Source organism: Tamandua tetradactyla, chromosome 12 (genome assembly GCF_023851605.1).
Source record: "Tamandua tetradactyla isolate mTamTet1 chromosome 12, mTamTet1.pri, whole genome shotgun sequence".
In the NCBI taxonomy this organism is placed as follows: Eukaryota; Metazoa; Chordata; class Mammalia; order Pilosa; family Myrmecophagidae; genus Tamandua; species Tamandua tetradactyla.
In genome coordinates this window covers 51,912,866-51,924,783 of record NC_135338.1, presented here as the reverse complement: position 1 = coordinate 51,924,783, position 11,918 = coordinate 51,912,866, and the positions used below count along the sequence as shown (strand labels likewise).

Below are 11,918 nucleotides of genomic sequence, written 5' to 3'. Positions count from 1 at the left end.
TAGGCTGAAGAGGAAGAGACGAAGAACTACGAGAAGTGGTCAAAGGAGGAGGAGGAACATTCTTAGAGGAGCCTGGGCCCTGATAGCTTTACAGAGCTGACCAGCAGACAGAGGATGACATTTGCAGATGTGTGAGGTGTCAGCTCCGGTTTCTTGGTTGTTACCCACTCATTTCTGCCCTCCGAGAGCCCTCAGTGGCCTTACTCCATCTGTAAAGTGGGGCAACTGTCTCCACCTAGCAGAGCCCCTAATCTGAAGATGGCCAAAGGCAGGTATGTGCCTGGGGTGGGGGGCCCGGCGGGGCTTTGAAAGGGCATTCCCTTTCAAGGCTCCGGCCTTTCGGCCAGCCCACTGAGGTTAAGTTCACAGGGTCCCACGGCAGCCTGCGTGCTGGCAAAGGGAAGATCAGCCGCCTGCTCGCATCGCCCTCCCCCAAACAGACCCCTACTAACCGCGGCAGGGGGATTAAGCCAGCCCTGCCCACGGGGACGGAAATCTCTGGCCCCTTATAGAGCCCCATGAAGAACGAGCGCCCTAACGCACCGTGCTGAAAGCTGCCCCCTCCCCGGGCCATCCGGGAGGCCTGTCGCTGCGCTGCGGGCCTGCTCTCTGCCCGCGTCTGCCGGAAACCTCGCAGCCCCGCGCGCGGCCGAGCGCCCGGTCTCCCGCCTCCTGCACCTGCTCCCGCCGCGCAGAAAGGCCGTGGCCGCCGCAGCCCCCCGCCGGGCACCTCAGGCCCCCGTACCCCGCGCGGCGGGCAGGAACCCGAGGCGCGCAGCGCGGCGCCCGCCCCCGCGCCGTGCACGCGTCCTTCCCGCGGCCGGGGGTGTGCGCCGAGCCTCGGCGGGGCGCGCGGTGAAATTCGCGGCGGGACAGGGAGCCGCAAACCGAATTCCTGCACGGGGACCCCAGCGGTGAGTGCGCCGCGGCGGCTCCGGGCTTGGGCTGGGACGGCGGGCCTCGTGGCGCCCGGGGCAGGCGGTGGAGAGGGGGCTGCCGACCCCGCCGAGGACCACCGACCTTCAGCAAGGCCGGTTGCTCGACAACGCCTGGGGCGGGAAATTCAAAATCCAGTCTGGGGGTGGTGGGGGAAGGCCTCTGAGGGAGGTGGAGCAGAGAGCGTCTGGGAGGTAAACCCCTGTCATTCTAAGAGCCAAATTGATCAGCTCTTCCGGTCTAGGGACCCGCCAACTATAGGGTGTGTCATGAGAGTGATTTGTGGGAGGAACACTAGGCTGGAGGGGGCTCCCTTGCCCAGGGTTCCTGGAAGTGGAGGAGAGCTCAGAAGTCCAGCACCGCAGGCAAGCTCTGACCTAGGTAACCACCCCTAAGTCCCTCCCTGGAGGGGGAGCCTGGGACCCAGTCCCAGAGTGGAACCTTTCTTAGGCTCAGTGGCATCCAGGAAAGTTGGGGGCAGTACCAGTCTGCCCTCCTCCCAGACAAGGGAGGGGGGAGAGGGGCAAATTAATATCTACTGAGTGCCTGCCACTGTCAGGTACTTCTCAAGCATTAGCTCATTTAATTGTCTCAATTCATTCCTTCATCTACTCTTCATTCATTCATTCGTTCAACAAGCCAGGCCCTCTGCTGGGCCCCACCCTCAAAATTCACACTCTAGTTGGGGAGATTGACTACAATTCAAAAGAGTAACTGGAAGGCGGACTGCCCTCCTTCTTCTCCCTGCCCCAAACGATCAGAGTCAAACGAAGGGGGCACCTCACCCCCAGCAATACACTCATGGACTGATAAGAAATCCCTAGCCAGTCAACACGCAAAGGGCTCCTTCTGTATACACAGCACCATACACACCAGTCACTGAGAGGATTCCCAGGAAACCTCCTTGCAGGTTTCAGTTTAGAGATTACCAATTCGAGGGTAGCTACCCTGATTGCCCCTCCTCCAGATCAGGTGTTTTTGCACTTTGGACTCCCGCAGCAGCATGCCCCCTCCCCGCCCCATCCTCCCCCATCATAGCTGTTGTTGATGTACTAGAATTGCTTGTGTTTCAAAAGCCTCAGCCATTCAAGTTTCATTTCTATTATGTACATCACGTTTTCCTTTGAGTATTTTACTTAGGAAATCTCCTATTCAGGGAGTAGAAACTTGCAACACACTTGTCACTATTTTTAGATGCCCCTTACTGTCCCTGGACCGATTCTAGGGCAGAGTCCATCCCTTTTCAGGTCTGTCAAGAACGATCTAGCTCAAATGGCCTCAAATTGGCCCAGCATAAGAAAAGGAGGGGCTAGTTACCTACATTCTGAAGAGAACAGCCAGGGACCAGAGCCCTCTCCTCCTGCCCCTCCACCTCTAAGGCCTGGCTCCCTCGTGCCCTGGGAGCAGGAGGGAAAGGGATCTGCGTCTTTCAGGCAGCCTAGCCTGCTCCAATGGCTTTGCTTGTCCCAGCTCTCTGGTCCCAAAGCCTTCTGTGTGGCAGCCCTAATCAAACTCCTCAAGGAGCACAGAGCAAAAAGCTCCCAGAGAGCCCCCAGGGCCTCCCTGCTAGCTGTGTCCTGCTGGCTGAGACAGGACCTTGAGTCTGGCACCATCGCTCCTACTCCCACAGCTTTTGGCCCCAACAGACAATCGTCAGTTTAGTGCTGCTGGAACCCCTGGCTGGCAGCCAGCCCTCCTGGGAGCTCACGTTCAGCTCCTTCCCTCCCTCTCCACCTAGCTACATCACATGCATAACAAGTGGGGGGCATGTGGGTCACCCACTATCCACCTGGCTGTCTCCCACCTTTACTCCTTGCCCAAAAAGGCACTGTTCTAGTTTGTTAGCTGCCGGAATACAACACACCAGAGACGGATTGGCTTTCAATAAAAGGGGATTTATTTCATTAGTTCTTCAGGGGAAAGGCAGCTAACTTTCACTCAGGTTCTTTCTTACATAGGAAGGCACAGGGTGATCTCTGCTGGCCTTCTCTCCAGGCCTCTGGGTTCCAACAACTTTCCCCAGGGTGATTCCTTTCTGCATCTCCAAAGGCCTGAGCTTAGCTGCGAGTACTGAGATGAGGTATGCTGAGCTGCTTGGGCTGTGCTACGTTGTGCTCTCTCATTTAAGCACCAGCCAATTAAGTCAAACGTCCTTCATTGCAGCAGGCACGCCTCCTAGCCGACTGCAGATGTAATCAGCAACAGATGAGGTTCACGTACCATTGGCTCATGTCCACAGCAACAGAACTAGGTGCCTTCACCTGGCCAAGTTGACAACTGAATCTAACTACCACAGACACCGTGGATAGATTAGCATGTCCCCTACTAAAGCATATGTCCACCCAGCATGGAAACAACTGGTCTCTACTCCTTGCAGTACCTCCCCACGGCCACATCTATATGAGAGATTCTCTTGGAAAACCTTTTAGCTTCTCACTCTGTTCTTCTGTATTAGTCAGGGTTCTCCAGGGAAACAGAACCGACAAGATATATCTATAACGTAAATATTATGAGATTTATTATAGGAATTGGCTCACACAGCTGTGGGTATGGGTAAGTCTGAATTCTGGAGAGCAGGCTGCAAGCTGGGGACTCCAATGAAGGTTTTCGATGAATTTCCCTGGAGAAGCTGGCTGGCTGAAACAGAGATAGAAATTCTTCTTTCCGCCTGCTGAAATCATAAGTTCTGTCTCTTAGGCCTTCAACTGATTGGATGAGACGTCTCTCATTGCTGAAGGGAGTCTCCTCTGTTGATTGTAGATGTCATCAGCCATATTTGCAATCAACTTATTGATCATTTAAATTCCCAAAATACCCTCACAGTAACAATCAGGCCAGCGCGTGCTTGTTCAAACTGGATACCATCGCTAGCCAAGCGGGCACATGAACTTACCATTACACCCTCCGATTCCCATCCCAAGACTGAATGTGTTGTTGCTGGGGGTGGGGTGGGGGGGATTGTGATGTGGCAGTGGCTGGCCTTGGTGGGAGTCCTGAAGAGAGGGGTCAAGCCCCATCTCTGAAGAGGACTAAATTGCCTCTTTATCCTCAAGTGGACTCTAGTGGTCAACTCCAAGGCAAGAGGAAAAACCCCACCTTTGGTTCTATGGCACTTAAATAAATTTAAGTTTAGAAGGAAATTATATTCCACTCCCGGAAATGGAAAATTAGTGTCCCCTGCCACAAAAGGAAGGTTGCTGAACAAATAAGAACACTGCTTGTGTGTGTGTGTGTGTGTGTGTGTGTGTGTGTGTGTGTGTGGTCTAGAAATCAAGCCCAGGTCTCCCGCATGAAAGACAAGCATTCTACCACTGAACCCCCCATGCATCCTGTTTGTGTTCTTAAACCAAGCAGTGTCATTAAACTTTAGCACCTATTGCCTGCAGAACACGTTTGAGGCTGGGTCTCAAGTTTACAAAGAAAGATCAGTAAGAGCTAGAATGCTGCTAAGGGCACTGCGGTGTATAAAATGGATTAAGAAAGAATTGGACAGAGAATAATAGAAAAATCACTAAACTCCCATCAGTCGGCAGCGCCTGCATGCAGAACAACCCCAGAGCCCAGAGTGATACAAAACAACCCCCCAGCTCATCCTTTGTATCAAGTGAAGGGTCACGTCCTCCAAGAAGCCCACCCTGATGTGCTTCCTTAACAAGCTGTATTTCTCTTGTAACACTTGTTGCGTCTTACTGTAATGGTGAATTTGTCTTCCACTCTAGAGTTTAAATCTCATAAGCAGTCACCAGGTCCATCCTGCTCTCCTCACTATCCTAGGTACCACCCCCCCGCCCCCGTTGGGCTTGGAGAACAGTTGTTGAATAAATAATGAGTGAATAACTGTACGAACCTCCTTGACATTGATCCAGCTGGCACCCTTCCAGTGTTGCTTTTCTGTACTCTCCTTCTGACCACACCCCACAGCCTCCATGCCTCATGGTCCTGCTGAGGGTCCGGCTTCTCCAGGAGGCTTTTTCCACCCAACGGAGCCCACCCTGAGCTCACCTGTCCCTGGATATTCCATCCCTGGCAGTGCCTATGCCCAGGGGACATTCTAGTCCATGGACTGGTGTGTTTCCCACACCTCTAGCAAGCAAGGGCCATGGATGACACCACAAGTGTGCAATAAATACTTGATCCTACCAGGATGCAGCTGTGCCAGTTCTTGGTAGCCCAATTAGCTTCCTGTGGCTGTTATAAAAACTACCACAAACTTAGTGGCTTAAAACGACATAGATTTATTCTCTTACAGTGCTGGAGGCTAGAAATCCAAAATGGGTCCCCACTGGGCTAAAATCAAGGTGTCAGCAGGGCTGTGTTCCTTAGCGGAAGCTCTAGGGGAGAATCCGTTTCCTTGCCTTTTTCACCTTCTAGAGGCTGCCTGCATTCCTTGGCTCATGGCCCCCTTCCCTCCTCAAAACTAGCAATGGCCAGCTGAGTCTTTTCCACGCTGTCTCACTCTGAAACCACTTCTTGCCTCCCTCTTTCACCCTTGTGATTACATTGGGTCCACCTGGATAATCAGGATTATCTTCCTATTTCAAAATCCTTAATCACACCTGCAAACTCCCTTTTGACATGTAAGGCAACATATTTACAGATTCTGGGGATACAGACCTGGTTATCTTGGGGGACTATTTTTCTGCCTACCTGGTAGTCTAGGTCTCTTCTGATTGAACTACAGGACACTGGCTGTTATATCTTAAGAGCAGCTTATTGAGCACTTGCCCTCGGCCTGGAAGTGTTCCAAGCACTTTATACAACACTCTGTGAAGAAGATGCCATTGTTATCATTCTCATTTATGAGTGAGAGACTGAGAGGGTCAAGAACTTGACAAGTGGTAGAGCTGGGATTTGAGCCTGGGCAAAATCTGGCTCTAGAGTGGCCCTGCCTGACCTCTAGGATGCACTGCCTCTCTGGCACCAATACTACCCCCCAAGATGCCAGCCAGCAGCCTGGGAGCAGGCCAAAGAAGGGTCAACACCCAACTCAGAGGCAGAATTTCTACCAAGATTTTCTTGGACAGGACCCAATCTAGGTTACCAAAGTCCTCACGACTCATTTCCCATTTCAGCCCTTTCTCACCATCACACACACACACACAATTTTAGGCACCTAGGCCATTATCCAGGGAGGGAGGTCCCAAAAGTTCTCTTTAGGGGCTCTGGGAAGTTAAGTCTGGAAAAGTCCCAAGGTACCAAGGACTGCTGACATTTATAGTTGTCCTCCGCAACATCCACACACCAGAGGAATATGAGTACTATAGAGTACCAGTCTTATACAGCAAAACAATTACCTCTCTCTCCATCTAGCAAGCTTGCTAGCACAAAGAAGCCTGCACATCTGAGCCAGAAAGGAACACACAGAACTTCCAGCAGGTCCTCAGTGAAGAAGATAGCCTATATTTATTGCACACTGTCATGGTCAGGTTCATGTGTCAACCTGGCCAGGTGGTGGTGCCCTGTTGTCTGGTCAGGCAAGCGCTGGCCTGTCTGTTGCTATGAGGACATTTCATGGACTTAAATCATGATCAAGTTGGCTGCATCCACAGATGATTGCATTTATAATCAGCTAAGGGGAGTGTCTTCTGCAATGCGTGATGCTTCATCTAATCACCAGAAGGCTTTTAAGGAGGATTCAGAAGAGAGGGTCACTCTTCCTGCTTCAGCCAGTGAGCCTTTTCTGAGAGTTCCCAGCTTGTGGCCTGCCCTACAGACCTTGGATTCTACATTCCCACGGTTATGTGAGACACTTTTATAAATTTTGTATCTATGGACATCTCCTGCTGATTCTATTTCTCTAGAGAACCCTAGCAGGCATAGTTCTAAGATTTTTACATTTAACTGCTTTAATACTCTTAACAACCCAGTGAGGAGTATTATCCCCATTTTACAGATAAAGAACAGAGAGGTCATGTAACTTGGCCAAGGTCACACAGCCAGTAAGTGAAGGAGCCAGGATTTGATCCATTCTAAGCAGAAGAGGCAAGGCTGGTCAAGGTGCAGTTGAACAGTCCCAGTCCAATCAGCAAAGCCCACTTTTCTGCCTTCCCAGAAAAATCTGCTGTCTTTCTACCTGCCAGACCAGGCTGCTAGTTTCTATGACAACCAGATTTCTCAAGGATAACTTTATATCTGATTCTTTCCCCAATCTTCATTATGCTCAGGAGGCTGCATAACTTGAAAAGAAAGTAACAGATTTGGGGATTCAAACTCAGGTCTTCAGAATCTAAAGTCCCCTGCATTGTTCCTTATCCCAAACAGCCTCAGCCTGAGCAAGCCCATCCTGAAGGCCTCCTTCAGGAGTCCTCAGTCCAGCCAGGGATGTGACATGGTTTCCCCAGTCCTCCAGTTGGGTGTACTCTTGCTTCACCTGGACTTGGTGCTGACCTGGACATAGGCCTTAGAGCTTCCTGCCTTGGGGCATTCCCATTAGTCACAGTATGTCTAAGAGTACGTGGATTATCTGAGTTGGAACGGAAACGACTTTGTGGAGTAAACCAGGTCATCTGATTAATCAGCTCAGCCCCCTGAGCCTGCCAGAGTGTGGTTGATCCCAGAAAAGATAATTCTCAGAAAAACCAACCTCTTGTTTCTTGAAACTATCCTGGTAGGTGTCTGACTCCACCATGGTGAGTATTTCTCAGAAAAAAAAAAAGTCCACTGGGATGGGTAGCTAGGGGCTCTGTCCTAGGAAGCTCAGGGTGATGGGACGGCAGGGCAAGGGGATCCACGGGAGGAGGCCTGAGGCTGAGCAGAGCTAGATGAGCTGGCACTAGAGCTGAGGGAGGAAGTGGGGACTCATTCTGTCATTTGGGGGATAAAAAGAGATTTCCTGTGAGGCTGGCCAGCTGTACTAATTGGAAGAATGAACTGGAAAAGCAATACTTTCGAAGTAGAGAATCTGTGCACATTCTTAAGTACACACACATCCTTCCATTAGTGTGAGTTGGCAGTGAAGACATATCTGATTTATCTGTATCAATCAGGGTCTCAGCAGGATATGTGATGGCTCACTGAAGCAGGGTAACTGAGGAGTTGAACACAGGAACTATTTTCAAAGGTGTGGGTAAGGTTAAAAAACTACGGATGGTGCAGCACCCTGGGGAGCCATTACTGTTACTGTCTGGTGGCCTGTAGGGGTGAGGGGAGGAAGCAGTTACTGGAACCTGAAGAGAGCAGAGCAGGAGAGGTACTCCCCGCAGGGGGAGGGGCTTTCAGAGAAAGGAGGCAGCCAACCTGAAGTGACTCTGGCAGGGGGAATAAATACTCCCTCCAACCCCACTCTCCTCCACACCCTCTGATCTCCAGTTAGTGCTTCCTATTGGCCAAAACCCCGTGACTGACCCACAAAGTAGACTGGAGAAGGGTGAAGAAGCTCTGGAAGGGCAAACAAAATATGCAGCCCACTCCAACCTGGGGCAAAGACCTCTTTCATCTGCTCCTTAGGCTGCCACTTTTTTTAGGTGCACCCTGGGCTTGGTGCTGGGAAAATGAAGTGAGTAAGCTGTTCTCAGGCTCAGTGGGAAGACTGCCTTCAGACAAAATGGAAATCCGACTCTGCCAAGACAAAAACCAAATGAGAGACTGGAAAAGGAGAACTGGATACAATCATTAGTACTGGGCTTCAAGAATTACTGACCATGTCTCTAGCACCCAGACCAACATGGGAGATGATTTCTGTGGGTGAGAAAGATGGTTATTAGTGAAGTATTTCATGAGCATGAGCCATAATTTAGTATTCTCTAGGCCCAGGAAAGTTCTGGAAAACAATGCATGCTTCCTTTCAACCTAGTGAGCTGTCTGTTGTTTATAAGGCCCACACCAAGCTTCGTTGACAAAACAACAAATTCTGCTGCTGCTGCCAAGGATGAGACATCTTGACACCAGGAACCACAGCAGAATGCAGCCAAAAGACAACTTTGCAGGCAGTACAATGAATCTCTTTGCTTCTCCAAACCAAGCCTTTTCCAAGGAAAAGGCAGAACCAGGGTGCCAAACCTGTACTCCACAGGCCAATTCCAGATCTTGCAGTAACTGGAAGAGGAGGCACACTATTCTGTCTCTGAAAAGGAAAAATTAATGAAAAGGGAACTTGTTTTAATATTAAGAATACTTAATTCTAATATGTAGGACCGTGAAAAGTCCTACATCTGTTGGAACATCTGTAATAGAGACTATGGAACAGAAAAAGAAAGACAGGGAGACGGAGCCCCCAAGGACTGCTGCACAGGCTGTGCACTGCACCAACTCCAGGACCTACAACCTGAGTTTACACATGGCATTCACGCTGCTCCTAGAACTGTGCAAAAGTGGTGGTCCTGGCGGGGACATAATTCCAGGTTCACTTTGGAAGAGACTTTTTCCTGCAGCTATTCTTGACAGAATCCTGGGTCTGGCAACTGAAGATGGGGCTTCTTTCCTTGAGGGAAAGGGTGGGGTACAACATAATTGTTGGAAGGAGCAGCTTCAGAATCAGAAAAGTCTTGGCTCAGTCACTTAGGAGTGTGTGACCTTATTTAGGCAACTCACTTAGCCATCTGAACCTCAGTTTCCTGATCTGAGCAATGGAGAGAGTAAAACCATTTGATGAAAAGAGATAACTCATAAGCCGTAACCTATACAGTAAGCATTCAAAAGAAAACAGCTACATGTAAGAGAATATTTGGAGTAAACAATGATAATAATGAGAGCTAACATTTATTGGACTCTAATATATGCTGGGCTTTGTGCCAAGGGCTTTATTTGCTTTAATTCATGTAGTCATCTCAACCCCCTTTTAAAGCAATGTCCCATTTCACAGATGAGGAGATGGACCCATAGAGGTTAAGGGACTTGTCCAAGATCACCCTGCTAAGTTACAGAGCTGGGATTCAAACTGAGACACTCTGATTTTGGAAGCAGACTCTTAACACTACATTGAGTTTGGCAATTTTTAAAAAGCAGGTGTGCATTTTTCTGGCCTGACTAGTTAATCCAGAAAACTCAATTTGGAAAGATTTTGCGAGAAGGAAGAATTTAAAAATGAGATCCGGCCGCTGAGATGGACCTGCTGGGAGGTTGCCGGGCATGTGCCCAGCAGGAAAAGCAAAGTACCCGGCCTGCTCCTGCGCCCTCTGTCAGTCTCTGTCAAAGGGCACCTTCTATTCTCTCACCCACGGTCCATTTCCTTCCAGAGACTTTACCTAGAGGCCAGGTCACAAAGGGTGGATAGCAGAAGGGACAGCAGAAGGGGAGAAGATCAGTCTCTCTCTTTATCTCCCACGCTTGCATCCCAAGCGCCCTCCATCCCTAAGCCCCAGCAGTCTTTCCTGACAAAGCAATGCACAGGTTCTATAGATTGCCACAATGACCAGAGCCAGATACTCATTTCACAGACAGGGATGGGGGCACCCTGCTTGGAGCCAGAGCCCAGGGCCATGCAGTCAGCTGTGTGCCACTGACCCCAGTGGGGGGTGACTTTTAGATCTTAAAACTGGGGCTTGCATGCAGGACATGGGTTACAGGAGAGGGCAGCAGGAAGTGAAAGAGCAGAAAGTGTGGAGGGAACAGCTATGGTTTGGTAGGGGATGCAAATGGCCACGAGTGTTCTGGGTGCAAATGTCTAGATTTGAATCCTGTGCATCTACTGATTAGCTTTGTGATGATGGGCAACTTACTTCTCTGTGCCTTGGTCTCCATGTGTAATAAGGGGATAATAATAGTATCTACTCATAGGGCCCTTGTGATCATCAACTGAGTTGATGCATTTAAGAGCCTGGAACAGTGCTCAGCACACAGTAAGCATTCAATAAATGTGAGCTACTACTAATGTTGTTCTTTGTGTGGAGCAGCGGGCATAAATCCTCTCTGAATTCTCAACAAAACAAGTTGGAGGTCCTCTTTGCCATCCCTGGCCAGCCTCAGATGTGCACACAGGCTCCGGGGAGTTCCAGGGCAGGGATCCAGAAAGCAACAAACCTAACGGCAACCCAAGCTAGGCTGGCCCAGAGCTTCAGAGGTGGAGAGAGGCCGAGAGCAGCAGCACCCACTGCATTTACTGAATGGCTACTAATGTGCCCTCACTGGGGGACAGGGTGGTGAACATTACACAAGGTCTCCTCCATGGCCCTTCTTCCAGCTTCTCACCTGGGAGTTCTGGTGGGAGGCTGCTGGCAGCCAGGATTGGATGTAGGCTGCAGAAGGGTCCTTGTCCTTTTGCAGCCAGGCCCCCTCTGAGCCCCCGCGGCGCTGCAGGAGCCAGTCCTGGGGAAAAGATGGTGGGGTTAGGGTGTTAACTCGAACAGGTCTGCGGGTCGGCGTGCTCACCGCAGGCCTTCCTGGAAGGAGCTGAACCTGCGGCCTATGGTCGGGGTAAAAGGAAGGGTGAGGGTGAGCAGGCCTGGGTGTGTCTGATGGAAGAGGGGCTGGAGCACAGCGGGACCCCAAGGAGGAGTGGGGTTCGGCCGAGAAAGGTACCGGTCAGCGTCTCCAGGCCACGGCCTCCAGCCGCCAGCGCGAGTAGCCCGAGGTCACAAAGCCCAGCCCGCTTGCTGTGCGCCGGCGACCCGGACCCTCGCCTAGCAGGTACGTGGCCCTCCGGAAGCAGGCCCCTTTCTTTCGCCAAGGTTGGGGGGACCCAAGCTCGCCGGGGTGGAACCCTGACAACCAGTTTGGGCCTCCCTCCGCGCGTCGGGAGCGCTCATCTCCGAGCTTCTGTGGCTCGGTACGGCTGCTCCGCGAGCGCCAACGCGGGTGAGGACACGCAGCCCTCGAGTGTGAGCGCGCGTGTGCGAGGCTGGACGAGCCTGTGCGGGTTCGCCTGCGTGCGCGTGCGCCGGCTGGGGCAAGCACGCCTGGGTGTGCTGTGCGGTCAGGCACGGGGGCGTGTCAGAGGCGGTAGGAGCGGGCCGGGCTAGGCAGGCGCGGAGCGCTGAGGACCGTGCGGTGTTTGTCCGGGAGCGCCTCTCACCAGGGTGGGGTGTTATGGCCGTCACCCCGTTTTA

The 11,918-nt window shown here is 51.4% G+C and overlaps 1 protein-coding gene across 3 annotated transcripts in view; it reads left to right on the top strand.

Annotated features, from left to right (window-relative positions):
• The window catches only part of GPR68 (G protein-coupled receptor 68), a 35,478-nt gene continuing 23,560 nt past the window's right edge, over positions 1–11,918 (top strand). For 2 of the 3 annotated variants that reach the window (XR_013160428.1, XM_077123345.1), the window contains exon 1: positions 11,186–11,499. The gene's annotated coding sequence lies outside the window, so the exon portion shown is untranslated. Of the gene's footprint in view, positions 273–11,185; positions 11,500–11,918 lie in introns of those variants that run through there. The other variant, XM_077123344.1, reaches the window with a different exon arrangement.